This window comes from Dendroctonus ponderosae, unplaced genomic scaffold, assembly GCF_020466585.1.
Source record: "Dendroctonus ponderosae isolate FM_Combo_2020 unplaced genomic scaffold, Dpon_F_20191213v2 Dpon_F_20191213_1, whole genome shotgun sequence".
NCBI lineage: Eukaryota > Metazoa > Arthropoda > Insecta > Coleoptera > Curculionidae > Dendroctonus > Dendroctonus ponderosae.
The window spans coordinates 22758591-22774149 of NW_026017110.1; the positions used below are offsets into that span (position 1 = coordinate 22758591).

General features: G+C 34.0%; 1 protein-coding gene across 5 annotated transcripts in view; it reads left to right on the plus strand.

Moving 5' to 3' along the window:
- Nucleotides 1–6545: 6545 nt before the first annotated feature.
- LOC109533830 (pituitary homeobox homolog Ptx1) overlaps nt 6546–15559 on the plus strand; it is a 58759-nt gene continuing 49745 nt past the window's right edge. The window contains exons 1-2 of one of the 5 annotated variants that reach the window (XM_048669777.1): nt 6546–6774; nt 6828–6931. The gene's annotated coding sequence lies outside the window, so the exon portion shown is untranslated. Of the gene's footprint in view, nt 6932–14333; nt 14624–15559 lie in introns of those variants that run through there. The other 4 variants (XM_048669779.1, XM_048669772.1, XM_048669783.1 and 1 more) reach the window with 4 other exon arrangements.

A 15559-nucleotide genomic window follows, 5' to 3' on the forward strand; every position in this document is an offset into this window, starting at 1 on the left:
AATTGGGGAAATTCCAGTAGACATATAAATAGAAAAACAGAAACTAATAGATATATTAAAGGAAGATTGAAGTTAATGCATATACGCAGCTATCACACGACACAACATGATTCAAAATTAAGAGTAACAAGCAGACATAAAATTTGAAAAAATGAATGTCAACTTCAGGCAGAAGAATTGGTCGATTGATGAGTTTTCCTCAATTTTATAGACGGAAATATTGACAAAGTGGACTAAAAAAAAACACGTAACTGTTTGCAGGTTACAAGGTTGGCAAACCGAAAGTACATAGGTAATAAAACAATGAAGAAAATTTTTATAACAAAATAATTTACCCCAGAAAATAAATCTACAGATTTTGAAGATTTTATACTTTTAGAATTATCATCCTTAATATAAAACCTACATTTAACATCGGGACATAAACCATAAACTAGACCCCAACACTGCATTAAAATCAACTTGTCACTATTCTTGGCTGTTTTCGAACAAAAATTAATAATAATTTGAGTGATAAAAACATCATTTTTTTCATGTTTTGGAAGGAAACTTCAGTCATCAAGTCATCTATGAGTAGCCTCAATTGGTTTTTAAATTCGAAAACAGACGCTGTAATCTGTGAGCAAAATAAAATAGAACATGCGTTCATTTTCGTCGTAAAGACTACTGGTATAACATGCCAAATATTTTGAAATTTCGTTACTTACAAAGCAAAACTTAAAACCTCCATTAGTTTAATTTGCTTGCAACATCCATTAAACAAATCGGAGAATTTTGCTTTCAACGAACCAATAGCCTTTATCATACATTACCCCAGCGGTCTAAACACCCTGCGGAAATGCTTTTATTCGGTAAACATAACACGTTTGTATACGGAAGGAGTAACGCACGTCTTACATAATACCCCCGCGCTAGGTAAAGACACTCATTGAATAGGATCTTTATGAAATATCGACCTCTCAATGTCTGCAAGCCGCCAAAGCAAACATACCTCCGAAGATACATAAAATAACCCCCGATAAATAGGGGGTTCCTTGTGTTTAAGAGTTGTTCGGTATCCGAGCTGACATTATCAGGTTTCCTTCCGAACGGCTACTTCAAATTCAACTTAAGTCAAACCGGCTTCCGCTAAGTCGAAGATAAGCTGAGAATAGATGCGCTTTTATGATCAATCGGTAGCCCTCAAAGCTGAAGATTAACACCGACTTCTTCAGTGAATCAACTTGTATTTTGTTGTAAATATAGGCACGTACAAAGGGAAGTTGTGTACTGTAGCTGTAAAACACATACAGGGTGCTTTTAAATTAATATCTGTAACTTAATAATAGTCAAAGTGTTAATATGTTGATGGCTTAATGAATTTTTTTTTAAGTGAAAACAGTGATTTTTTATTTAAATTCAAGTGAATTGGGATAGTATCTTGGCAAATGTGCCAATTTCTAAACAATTTTTAAAAATGTATATATGAAACCAGATATTTAACCGATTTAAAAAAAAAATCTATTTTAAGAAAAAGTTCATACAGAGCAGTAACTGCAATCGTCATTTCAATGTGTTCACTTCTAGGTTTGTTTTTCTTTCTTCGGCTTGTTATGTCGGCAATTTTTTTCATTTCCAATAACTGTATATTTTTTTCTGAACAAATTGAAAGATTGTAATTCTAAGTTGTAAGCCCAGAAACTACATTTGATTTTTTCAAAATTAAATTGCTTTTTGCTCATTTTCAGCTTTAATGTAATTTGCTGTAATTTTGATTATTATGCCTTTTGATAATGTCTCTCATTTCATAACAATTTTGAGGTATTAAACTTTCACCAGATTAAAAGAACATTTATTGCATTTTTCTGCACAACAACAAACCAAACTGTAAAAAAATAATACATTTGTTTACAGATAAAGTAAAAATCAGACTGCTGACTATAATTGCATTGACTAAATACTAAGAAATTTAAGATTAATGATAATAAATGCAAGTCTTCAATAGCAATTATTAATTGTAATCTTGTTAAAAATTTTGTGTTTTGATGATTTAGTTGAGTTTCTAAAATACTAAAATCATTTTGTCTGCTCAGATGTTCAAAGACATTAAATAACACATTCTTTCTCCTTGGAAAGAAAAACTTATGGACTGTTACATAATAAATACCGTAGAGGCAGCAGAGGGTAATGAAAATATAACTACTCCATCAATGTTCCAGTTAATTATGCACTTTGTAAAGTACAATAAAGTTGCTACTGAAACATGCAGCATAAATTTAAATGTTTTAACGAGGGAGTTTAAAACCATAACCTGATGGTCCATTAAGTGAAAGTTTACATATTCGACAGATGGGCCAATGGCAAATTAATACCTACATCTAAGTCTGCAATCGTTTGTGCGATATTAGTTATTTTTTGGGGACCAATCAGAAAGCTAACAGATGAATAGGTTTGCTTGTGAAATGGAACATCGTAAATGACTGCAATAAATCTTAATGGGCGAAGGTTGCACTTTTTGTTTAAGACCGTTATTAATCGTGAATTTCTATTTACGATGGATAGGCAATAGCGCCCAGTGGATCAAAAGTCGAGTTTTTTTAGCCACTTTTTAAAATACTTTTGAAAGTGTGACCTACCTTAAACTGGAAGCGTCTGAAGGCAATATATGTTATTTTCACTAACGAGATCAATAAACTGAAGGCAAACGGCAAAACATTTTAATAAGAAACCGTTTTAACGGAAACTTAGGAATGCAGACACACATCGAAAAAAAAACGGATAAACAGACACAAAACAAATAACCAAACGTTCTTCTTCTTCGGGAACGTTCAATGCTTTAAAGGGAAGAACAGGACTTAGAGGAAGACGCTGGAGAAAGTAATTAAGATATCTTAGATATAACAAAAACTGAAAGGAAAATAAGTTCCAATCAATCTAATTTTTAAAACGGACGAAGAAATATTATAATCCACCACTATGGACGGAAATAGTTTGGTCAATAAAAATTAGTGTACGGACCGACTGAAGACGACACACAGGTGAACAAAAAAAAACAGAAGAAATGAAAAGCAGCGCAGGAATGAAAAGTAGGCGTCAACTTAGAAGATCTAGGAATGAAATACATAGACATAAGTAATTATGGTACTTAATAAGTAAGAAAAAAAACATGTAGGTTATTTTAAACTTTCTAAAACACTCGAAAAACACCGATTACAAAATTAAGTAAAGCAATGAAAAGGAATTAGCGCTATTTTTTTAATCTTGAGAACATTTTCGGAAAATTATGCCAAATTAAAACCTGTGACTATTCGCAATTAAAAAGAACATTTTGAGGGTCGTAAATTTCAGACCTAAATATGTTCCTTATTAGAAACCCCTTAATGTTACTGCTTCACTATGAAATGATCAACAGTTTATCAGGAAATTATTCAATAAAATAAGAAACGACACCGCGATAATAGATGTTTTAACCATCAGGTTATCTGTTTATAAGAATATAAGAATTATAAGAAAAGTATTTGATTTCCTCAATACTTTTCTTTTTTTTTCGTATTGTTGGTATGTCCGAACATTTTTCCGAACAACTAAAGTTACTCTTCATACTACTGATGTTTCTCATCTAATTTGTTTAATTTTACTTTTTTACGCATGCACTATTGTACATGTTTTCATCATTTTTAACTCAAAGTGTTATTTCTATTTTTTACTAATACTCAAGATTTGGATTGTATAAAATCATACCTAATAGCAGAAAATATTGAATTGATGTGATTATCTTTTACTCTCAATTCAGCCATTGGTAGATTAGCAGGCAAAGATAAGTAGGCAATCGAACTGACTTGATAACGCATTTAATATAAAATAAAAAGCCTCTTATTCATTCGCTCATTCTTATTTTAGAGTATTTTTAACTTAATTCTATAAACCAAATACTCATTCTCTCTCTCACACATCATTTCAGGTGAAAAACTTATTAGTAAATTTGTAAAATCGGGAAATTCAATTGAATATCGTTAGCTATGAATTATGAAAATCTCTTGCAAGGGAATGTGACGTGAAAAATCGACTTTTACCTCCATTCACAATGAGAGTCGTTCACCAAAAAGACAGCACTCATTCACTCTACACATTAATCACTCAGTGATATAGAATATGGGACAAATTAGCAAAAAAGAAAAAATCACAAAGAATTTGAATAATAAAAACCCTTTGTTTCATGACCAACTTTCAGGCGGCGGTCGATGAATGCGAACCGCTCGAGTAGCGTCGGCGGACGTCGTGCGGCGCCATATTGGACGCCTATCCCTTCCCTTCTTCAATTGGCCGACGAAAGTCGGTAGGCGGAGTCGGCCTGATAATGTTAGCTTTGATTGACAGGCCTGACGATAACTCCCGTACTGCACTTGTTCACTATTTTATTTTGATGCTCTACTGTTTCTTATTCCGTGGTGATTTTGATGCTGACGATGGCACTTTGTGTCCTTTTTTCCTTTAACGTCAAATTGATTTTTCGTCATTTTGCCCTACATGATTTTCTACCGTTCCATTTCATTTTCCTTTTCGCGTCAGTATTACTATAGAATGTCCCATGTTTAATATGACAATTTAACTGTTTGTCTTGGGCAAGTTGATTTTGTAATGGCTTTTTAGATTGAATTTTTATTAAGTGTCATAAGGAATAATTTTCATATGCGCACAGGTTGACAAGGACTGATTTGTAAAAAGTCAAACAGGTTCGAACTGAACTTGACACAAACGTCATGCAGTGTCATGAGAGGTGGTTATTACAGGGCAATCTGTGGCGTAGAAATTGGTATGGAATAATAATACCTAATAAAGCAAGGAAACATAGCATGAAAAGCATGAAAATAAAAAAAAATATTGTAAATGTCTATATGTAGTATAGTCTCTTCCAAGTTATGTGGCAGTGACGTCATTCGAACCGACCTTGGTTCAAAAGATTTTGCTTCATGTTTCATGGTTGCCAGCTTGAGCGATATCTCCGGTGATTTCAAAAGCTTTTTGTTGAATCAGATATTATTGTTACAGCAGTTAAGTGGAAAAATGAACATATTTATAAGATCTAAGAAATAGTGGCAAAAATATGAACAAAATGAACCGTTGATCGTCCTTACAATATTGCGTCAGCATTTTAGGGAAAATGTACCGCGAGGTTGAATTGATAACTTTGAAAAATTCACAGAAATTGCCAACACTAGCCCAGAAATGAAATCAATAATTTTAATAATCTTCTAAAATTCAGCCAATTTTAACAATTTTTCATCGCGCTCTGTGGACAAGTAATAGAAAAAGAACGAGAATTTTTGCGGCACTGTCAAAAAGGGTAGCTACTTGGAATTTTGAAAGCTTTTGCCACTTCAAAACTGAAATTTGAGTCAATCGCGACTGTTTAAAGCAATATGCAAACTTTTTACTGTGTCTCCGTGCCAACAGATTTTAGTCAAATTGTAGGTACTCATCGTATATTTGAATTTATTTACATTGATTGATACATACAAATTAAAAGTAACTTTTGACTAGTTTCCATTTCAACAGAAGCGACAACGTAATCTTTCCAGTTATACTGCAAATCACTGTCAGACCTTTCGAGGAATTGATAACAACGTTAATTTTCCTTTTGAACTTTACTTTTATCAAACTATCATTTTAGTTAAGTTTTGTATTTTTAAATCTTATTAGATTGTAGATACACAAAATAGAACTATTTTGTAATATATGTATCACCTGAGAAATTCAGCTTAAATTGTATTTATTGTATAACATTTTCCATTTCAATGTTAGTAGCATGTTTCCGTCTGCATTTTCTGTGGTTTTAAAAGAAAATAAAGTTAATATATTTTTAAGGCCAATTTTTGCTGGAGAGGCGCAGTCAAAAACTTTTGTCGACAACTCAAATAATTTATTATCTTTCATTAGTTTAAACTGTTATCAACATTCTTCTGTGTGTTTTGCGCTTAAAATGTAGCGCGGGTTTTTTATTCGAAACTGCAAATTGCAAGTTAAAATCAGTTCTTAGGTATATCTGCAAGGGGTGGATTAATTTTAGTTTTTTTGCCACTAATTAGAGTTGGAAAACAATAACAAATTAAACTAACAATTTTTTTAAAATTTAATTAATAATTTGCAACAAAGTAAATTTCGTGAAAACCTGACTTTTATGAACATTATTGAAATTGATTACTGTAATCAGTCACCGAAAAGGATAATAGAGACGTTATGTCACTTGCGCCATTCCTCAAATATCGAACCTTTCAAAATTAAGAAACTATCTAAAGAAAGTAAACAAAACTAAACGTTAATCCTGTATCAATACAATACGGAAGGCCCCGTTTACAGATTCCCTTGACTTAACGCCTTACCAGCTCCTCCCCATCAATAAGCCAACGGAGAGAACAGCATGCGGTCGGCTGGATGTTAAACGAGGACAATCGATTCAAAACATGACATGTCCACGCATGCCCATTAAAAACCATAGGAGGCGTTACCTTGCATCTTGAAATTCTCCTGCGCTTCCGATAAGGATCAATATATGCGACTCGGTATAAGAGAGAGGGAGACGATGGTAGTTTGGGGCTTTGGACTGAGGAGGCAAAGGTTTCACCGTTAGCTATGATATATAGAGTGAAGCGACTTATGTTTAAATCGCGTTGGGAAGTGGCCTAGATTAGAGGGACTTTGCAGTATCAAATCCTAACCCGATACCTAAGCGTTTAAGACTTTTTAATACTTTTATAGGATTTCGTGTTAGACCGCCTGATGCCCAGTTAGTGATTTGTAAGGTTTTAAGAAAAGCGCACGGGTTGTTTTGCTAACAGTTTTTTTTTAAGAGAAGGACGCTCTTTTGCTGGAAAGGACAGTGACCGCTAATTGGCAGTGATTTGTTGGTGATACGAACATACTGTGGGTTTTAGTGAATTTTCTTCTTAACTTCGTAAGTATTTTTCATAATTCTACTAGTAGAAAATCTCAGCTGTATTCAGTCGAAGAGAAAAGCCAAATTTCATTTTTGCAACCAAAATTTAGTCATAGGAAGACGATGTTTAGAGCAAACGATAAAAACCTCCAAGTGTGCTTTGTTCAGTTGAAAGTACCTGCATAAAACTTTTTTTTTAAATTCCTGTTCTAATTGTAGCCCAAAGGTGCCAGAAATAAATATAAACTTCCGTATTTTCAATCTCAAATAACTTTCCTGTGGGAAATCCGTTTCCGTCGGAACATGCAAAAACGCCAACGCCAGGCCAAAATTTAATTAATTTGGAAGATGACATTTTTTTTAAAGCTGAGTAGGTAGATCAGATGTTAAGATGTTATGCAATATTTTATTGAACCGGTTTTTTCTTGTAGACTCCAGAATTTCTCCATGTTCTGTAAGTGGAAGTATCCATGAACGATTAGGTACTTATTGTCAGCGTTTAAGGCATATTTTTTATATAAAAATTCAACTTTAATTTGCAAGCAACGACTGGCTTATTTTATCCGACATTTACTTTAATTATTGATGAGAAATATCCTCTAAAACACCTCTTGTCAGCTCCAGCTTCCGATATTCATTTCATTAATTAATTTTCTATCTAAAAACTAACAATTATTAGAAGTTAAGCTTGTTTTCTTTGAGTTGGGTTTAATGACTGTCTTTCAAACGATTTTGTTCATTTTCAAAACACCATTAGAAATTTGCGCTTCAATCCCAAGGGAACGCCAACAAGAGTTGATTTTGAGCAGTAGATGCATTAAGTAGTCGAGAAACAGAGCGACTAGGAAAAGCAATAAACATTTTCGAAATGCTGAGAAACGTTAAGATGACAAAATTTTAACAGAATATGAATATAGACTAAGTTTGTTATGGAAACAAATCTGGCAAAAGCTTGACATTTGAGATACTATCAGGTGCTAAAGTTTTAAATTTTTTATAGACTTTTCTAAGTTTTTGTTTTGAACTCCTTATCTGAGATTATTTAAGCCGGTCCACAAGTTTTGGAATAATGCATAGAATGTGAAAATATACAGAGTGGTATTTTTCCAGAGATCAGACCCGTTTTACCATCCACGAATGTTTCCGATGCGCCACTCGTTTAGTTGCAAATATTTGGATTTTCCATTGAATCTGGAAACTTTTAGTTTTCAGATTTCAATTTCACTAAAAGTATAATAATAAAATACACTTTAAATTACTTTTAAAAAAACATGTTCTTTTGGAGGATTTTTCAAATGAATTAATAACGATTACGGCTGCAATAAAAATATAAAAGACAAAAATGTTGCCGAATATATATTTTTTTGATTGGGCTGCGCCTCCAAAAAATCACGAGCATGTACGTTTGTAAACTGTTTTAATTATTCATTTAAAATAAGAATAAGAAAATTATGTCAAAAACTTTAAAAGTTGTGGGGAAAAGTTTATTAAAAACCCAAAACTTTAACAGTATTTTCGGTATGATTTCTCCACTTAGGTATGTGCACTTATAAAATAAAGTCTCCATTGAATTTCTAGCACTGCTATTAAATAAGATTATTGAGATTGCTCCATAATTATCGATCTCATCTACTTTAATAAGTTAAAATCATTTGATAGTCGATTTTTTCCTAAAATGAAGTAAAATAAATTCTTTGTAAAACCTGATTTGCTTATTTCCGACCAAAAGTAAAAAGGTGTAGCGAAAGAGGACAATCGTACACACAATTTGAAAGCTGATTTTGCAATTTGCTGATTGGCTCAAGCAAAGTCAAAGTGATCGCAGTAACTGGAAAAGGTCCTCTTTTCTGAACGAACCGTTTCTTTCCATTAACAAACTGCAATAATTCCTTCATCAGGAGCTTCGGATATGCAAAGGATTTTTAAAAAAGTCATTGGCTTTTGGTCTACTCAGTTCCGAGACTTGAAGTTCTTCTGTGAATTTAGAATGAAGGCTGTGTCGTACTGTAGAAACAACTGTTGACTAGGGAAACACCTACAGCTCTTTGTGAATTTCCAGCAGTCCAAAAAAAACCCAACTTTAACTGTTTTTAAACTCTCAAAGTTAATCATGCAAATATTGACGTTCTTTTTACAATCGTTTATGAACAGGCAAGTTTTATATGTTCTGTACTAATGCAGCAATAATTCCTCTTCAAATTTGAATATTGTTTTTCCAATGTCTGAAACGGATGTTGATAAAGTTTACAAAATTTAATTTGTAAACCAGTGAAATTGCTAGTGTCTGTTTTGCCGATTTGGTTGTACAAATTGCGTTGCGCGCCCGTTGCTGTACTGTCGTAAAAGCCTAATTGACTGAAATGATTAAAACTTTTATGGCTGTTTCCGAAATATGGTGGAAGAAGCAGCCAACAGGGGTCAGGATAGCAAAACCAAGTTTATCTGAAATCCCTCGAAATCCGGGTCGCAGCCGTCGCAAAGCCGCTCGGAAATTCAGTCGACAACTTCAAAGGCTAAGCTTTCGATTAAAACCAGCGGTTAAGGGTTTTAAAACGATTTCAGAATTTAAGTCCAACCTCTATAGTCTATAATATTGAATACATGATGGAATTTATTCCGGGAAAGTGCTCTTTAAATTGCATCAAGCGCTTTCTCAACAAATTGCCTGCAAAATACAGCGGCGGTCCGATGGCAAGAAACATTTAAAATGGAAAAAATTGTTTTCTTCTGTTGCGAAAAAAATGGAATTTATTTTTTATTGTTACTACAAACTGTTTGTTAATTGGGTACGAACAGGTGGGATTTCCTGACAAACTTCTCAAACGTTAAATATCAAAAACGAATCCTAATGAATATGGTTTATACCTACTAATAGTCTTCCCACCAAATCTGCTTTCTTTTACGTTTTTGTACATCAGCGTTCTTGGGAAGTTTGTTTGGTTTAACTCTAGTTGCTCTATTATTTGTACGTTTTCCACTAGTTTCCTTTTAGGTATACGGTTGGAAATAATTCTAAACGGTTTGCTGTTTATTTTATATGTCTTAATTTTTAGTCATATAAAATACAAGTTCAAAAAAGCCTCTGTACAATATCTAAGTCCCTCGAACTCTTGTGAACACGAACTCATCTAAAGTTGAGATTGGTTGAGTTAATTTTATGACTAGCTCAGCTTAATTTTGCATTAAATGAATTCAACCAATTGACCTGCTTTATACAGGGTATAACAGCTCAAATCTCGTGCATGGTAGATGCAAAAACCTTTAATTTGCTGAAGATTGCAGATTAGCGGTTTGACTACTATTGCCAATATACAAAGATTCGAAAACTGTTTTAAATGAGAGTTAAATTCTTTAGATTATTCAACATACAAACAACCATTATTTAAATCAGCAGATGAAAAAAATATGTAGTGTGAGCCACATTATATATAATTTTAAATTAGTTGTTGCCAAACCTTTCAAATATCCTCAGGAAGTCTCTTCAAGTCGTTCTTATCAATTCAGCATTTGTCTGAAATCTTTAACTGAAACCAAAAGAAACTCTAGCAAAACTGGAATTTACCGCAAAAAAATGGCGAAAGGGAAATAGATCAAAAATAAGGGAAAATTGTAACAGGAAAAATATCGACGGACTACGATTTGCTTGAAATTACACAACTTTACCTTTTCCACTAGTGTATTTTTGTGCTTCCCATCTTGCATTTTGTGAATTCTCTGAACTTTGGAGCATTAAAACTTGGAGGCAAAATATGCCTCTGGAATATTTGAGCAAATATTCAGGTTGTAGCATAGAACGCACTACGTTAAAGGAGAAGTTGAACTTTCACAAGCCCAATTGTTTCGTGAACTTTTTGATTGGAATATAATCTCATTAAGGTTACGTATGTCGTCGGTCGCACCTATAGGCAAACACGAATTTTACTTTAAAAAATTTCCGATTTCTTAAGTCAGCTCTTTATCTGTATTTGTTGGTTTGGGGCATCGTAAATCATGTTATCTGGTGCCATTTGAGCAATAAAACCGGGCCTTACAACTAAACAAATACTTCGTGTAACCGCTGGCGTGAAAGGAAAGGTGGAAAGTCGATTTATTGATAAAATGTACAATTTTTTTATTTCAAATTTGCTCCAATAAATATATCAATAAAAGCATCTACCTATACGGAGTAAGGACATTTTTTGTGAAAATCTTAGGTGATTGGAAATGGGGTTCTAATACATTTTTGCAGAAATCTATTGAGGCATTAACTTAATGAGAAAGTATCATCTTTTAGTCAGTTGCTTCAGGTACAATCAGTTTGCATTTGAGGACAATATGAATCAAAAATAGGATAGTATTAAGTAAAAGTATTGTTACTGACAATGTATTTTTTGGTCGTTTCTTTCCTCTGCGTCATTGTTTGTTGAGTATTTTTACTCCATTATTGATTTTAACGAGTTCCGGCAGGATTGATTATAGTTATAGCCGGAAAATGAGCAATAACACATCAATATGAACTATTGGTAATTAAAGGCAAAATTGTACTGTTAATTTGGGCAAGAATAAAAGTTTGCTAAAAACTTCCATCTCATTCAAACTTTATTTTCTATAAGCAGATGGAGGTGATGTCTGAGGGTGTGTAGGAAGTCGAGTAAAAACGATTATTCTCAAAGAAAAACTCCGTTTTGTAACAAACTGAATGAGAAATTTTGCAGGCATATTTGCTCGGGCACTCGTATAAATAACGTTTTCTGATTAACTCTTAGTGATTATCTGATCATAAATGCGTGAAAAGCAAGTCAACAAACTTAAAAGTGAAATTAAAAAAGAAATGGGCAAAAAGAAAAGAAATCAGACGTAAGTATAAAGCATCACTCTTTTTCTATTGAGTTTCTGAAGCAATCAGATCTACATGGTAATGTGTATTTTAAGCTTTATTACGCCTGGAGAATACTTTGGCAACATCGCATGGCGGAACAGGATATAAATTTTGACGTAGTGTACGGAGAAAAGCACGTTTGTCCATTTTTCTACCACAAAACACGGTCCACTGATCCACCAACGCTCATTTCATAACATCAGTTTTCATTGTATACCTAAGAAATTTTTGCACCTAAAATCGCTACTTGATACTAAAGAAAAGTTGTTAAAGCGCTAAGATGCAGTTTTTCTTCAAACTGCTTCTTGATACTGAGGAGTGTCTTCTAAACCGGAAATATGCGTAAAAGTTTTGAAAGCCTCGTTCTGATCCTTGTTTCTATGAAAGTCAGCACGGTATGGATTGTTGCTTATCAGTGCTCTCTTCAATATGACTTCAGCAATCAGCTGCTGCCACTTTCAAAACATTCACTTTATCAGGAGAATCAAGATTCTTCTTACAAACAACACACCGGAGATTCTGTGCGTTTCTGATTTTTAGATAGATAGAAGATATTTAATGTTGAGGGTCACCACAAAGAAACTTAAACTTTATACATGTTCGAGCTTGTTATGCATTTTCAATTTTCAAGGGCACATTCTAGAAATCTTCCAGGATTCATGGAATGGAACCGTAATTTACACAAACCGAAATTTTTTCCAAGTTTTACAGCGTTTCATTTGCGATGTTTGCCATATGACCATTGGGTCAGTTTTGCTCGTATTTTCAACAATATCCATTATTGTTTTTGTTCCCGATTTCGTATGCGTTTTTCATTTTTATCTTCTATTTTCTTCACAGTTTGCCTGGGCATCGCAAAAATTGCGCTTTAAATATAATATCTGATTCAACCAAAATAAATCATTTCAAATCACCGTGAAGGGAAGCTTTGCAATCGCGTTTATGAAAGAACATATTTGGAACATGATTATATTTTAAAATTTAATAAAAAAATGTCACCGATTTTTGCAATGATTCGCACTATACCTAATTTACCAAAACGTAATTAAGATTCTACTAATGATTTTGCACTAAACTTAGTTGAAAATAGAAACCCAAATATTAACTGAAGCTTAAATGTTTCGCCAGCGACTCTGCTGTCGTTCCCTTATCTAACATTTCTTTTTTCAGTCTAAAACTGTTTCTGATTTGTTATTTTCTGTAGATTTTTAGCAAAAGGCTTTGTTTTTAGACTTAACAATAATAAACTTAATAGGCTCTTAAAATAAACTTCTGAACGAAATGAACGTTACACAGCCAAGTTTGCCCTAATTTTATAACTGGATCTATTCTGATTGCTTCAAGTGTTTTGTTTTGTGTTCGACATGCTCCCAGTTGAACAAAAATGAGATTTTTTGGCTCTCCAGAAGCAAAACTTTAAGATAAACCAAATAGCTCGAACCAGTTTTCGAGTTTTTCTGCAATATTGTGACGTTTCGTTTACAGGGTGGTCCAAAAAAAATCCATCAATTTTTTGGTCTTACAGCGATAGCCATTCGGCTCTTGGTCCGATTTTCATAATCTTGAGCTCATGTTAAAACTTAAACTCCATAGATAATTTAAGACGAAAGTTCAATAGACAGGGCTCTGCATTAAAAATTACCTAAATCATAATTTTCCAAAAAGTCTGCAATTCTAGAAGATTTTCAACCAGTTCTAGTATAAGTGAAGTTTACTTTCAAATATTTGGTTCATTCATGCATCCCGGTATATTTATTGATTTTTTTCTGAAGTCGATTCGGAAGTTTTGGTTTCAACACGAGCCTTAGATTTTGCTAATCGGGTCAAAAGAAAGAAAATGCAATACCAATCAGCAAAAAAATGAAAAAACCTTTCAAGATACTAGGTCTATCTTAATGCCTGTGTTGTTGGCATACAAAAAACGTTTTTTTTGTCTATGAAGCATCTGGAAGTTTTGCCAATATTGCATTGTTTCATTTGCCAACCTGTAGAAACTTTATCTGAAGCGCCATTTTTTTGCGGAAATTGCACTAAATAACGCTTTAAACAGAAATAGAATCGTTCGCAGCAATCAGAATGTATCCAGTTCCAAAGTTGGTTCAAATTTGTCAGTGTAACGTTGATTTTGGTGTGCAGTATTGTAAGACTTGTCCACAATATTAATCAAAGGAGACGTGATTAGAGAGGGGTCTTAGGTGCTACCTACACAGTTAACCGCAATCCTACACAGTCCCACTGCAGCAAAAAAAATTGATAGGATTAGCTGTCCTTATCCGTCGCAAGCAAAAAATAGATCTATAGGAAAGGCAATAAGTAGTATCCAATTAATTAAAGCTCATCAATCGTTCCCGTCGCGTCGCATCAATGCAAGCGAGCTCTCGAGATAAATATCTCCGTAAAGGCAAGCAAAGCGCCCAGAAAGCTTCGCCAAGCTCCTCGAAAGCTTCCTCATTCTGTACGCGCGCCGCTAACGGCAAAACGAACGACTATCAAACCGATTGGCGGCAGCCAAATAACCCAAAAAGGGGGGAATAGGGGAAATGGCGGACTGCCAAACCAAAGGGTGGGGACAAAAGCGCCGACTTAGTAGGAGCAAAGCTCTCGAGGCGTCGCGATGCTGATCCGATCTAAACCTGCTCAAAGCCGTTTTTAAGCCCAGCGTCTTTTTTCACGGACTTAACCGACTTTTGGTCTTTGCTGCACGTCGCACCTGGATTTGCTCAGGTTACTTGAGTGATTTCTCCATTTTTTCTCTTCTAATTGCTCCACCGACTCTGGGGCGAATGATTCCGAACATCTTGACGTTTCGATTTCCTGCTGCATGTGCTTCCCGGCGGCCGCCATTGATTATAGTAAGACCTTAACATTTTCTAATCATTTTACACTGTCTTTTCAAGCATCCTAAGGGTATTTAGGAACGGGTTCTCTCCACTCTGTGGGCGAGATCGGGTACAAATGTGACATTTTTAATTTGAGATTTTTTCAAAGATGACTTTTCAAAAATATCGGTCAAATGAAGTGCTCCGATGCAATTAGACATCCATCAAGACCACTATCCTCTTACTGTTTAATAAATATATTCGAATTTTCATAATTTATAAACAAAGTAAAATAAACCTTCAGTTAACGCATATTGTTACACTCCTACCCAGTTGTAACACATTGGACATACAATTAAAACATATTTTGATACTTAATCATACGTAAACAAATTAAAAAGTATTGACCCTATAAATGTGAAAAAACTACATAATTAATTCCTTTCCTTGTCGCTATCGCAATTCAAGCAATTAAAAGATCGTGAACATTTGCTACCCTGAATCCACGTAACTCTGGAACTTTTGCTGTAAGTTTCAAGACAATGGGTACACAGTGAACCTTCAGTTTCATCATCTGAACTCTCCAACGTTTTTTCTGTGCAACTTATTCTAGTCACTTATTTGCTCTTTTCATGCTTTAGTTTTGTACCCACTTCTTATTGAACAATTTTTATTTCTATTCTTGTTGTGATGTCTGTGAGAAAAGCGCTTTGCTTTTTTTCTCTTTGTTATTTTTTCAGCTGCACCAGTTGCCTTTGGTGAGTGGCTGGATTTTTTACCCGGAAATTTCACTTAGCTGTACGAAAAATTAACAATTCCAACTAACAATTCGCTAAGCTTTGTCTTGTTACATTTGCACCGCGTTACAATTGTACCCCATCTCCCCTACTACATAAACAGCAGATTTATCACAAACAATCCTAGAATCTCACTACAAATCTGCAATCGTGTGCTTCAGGTGTTAACTTC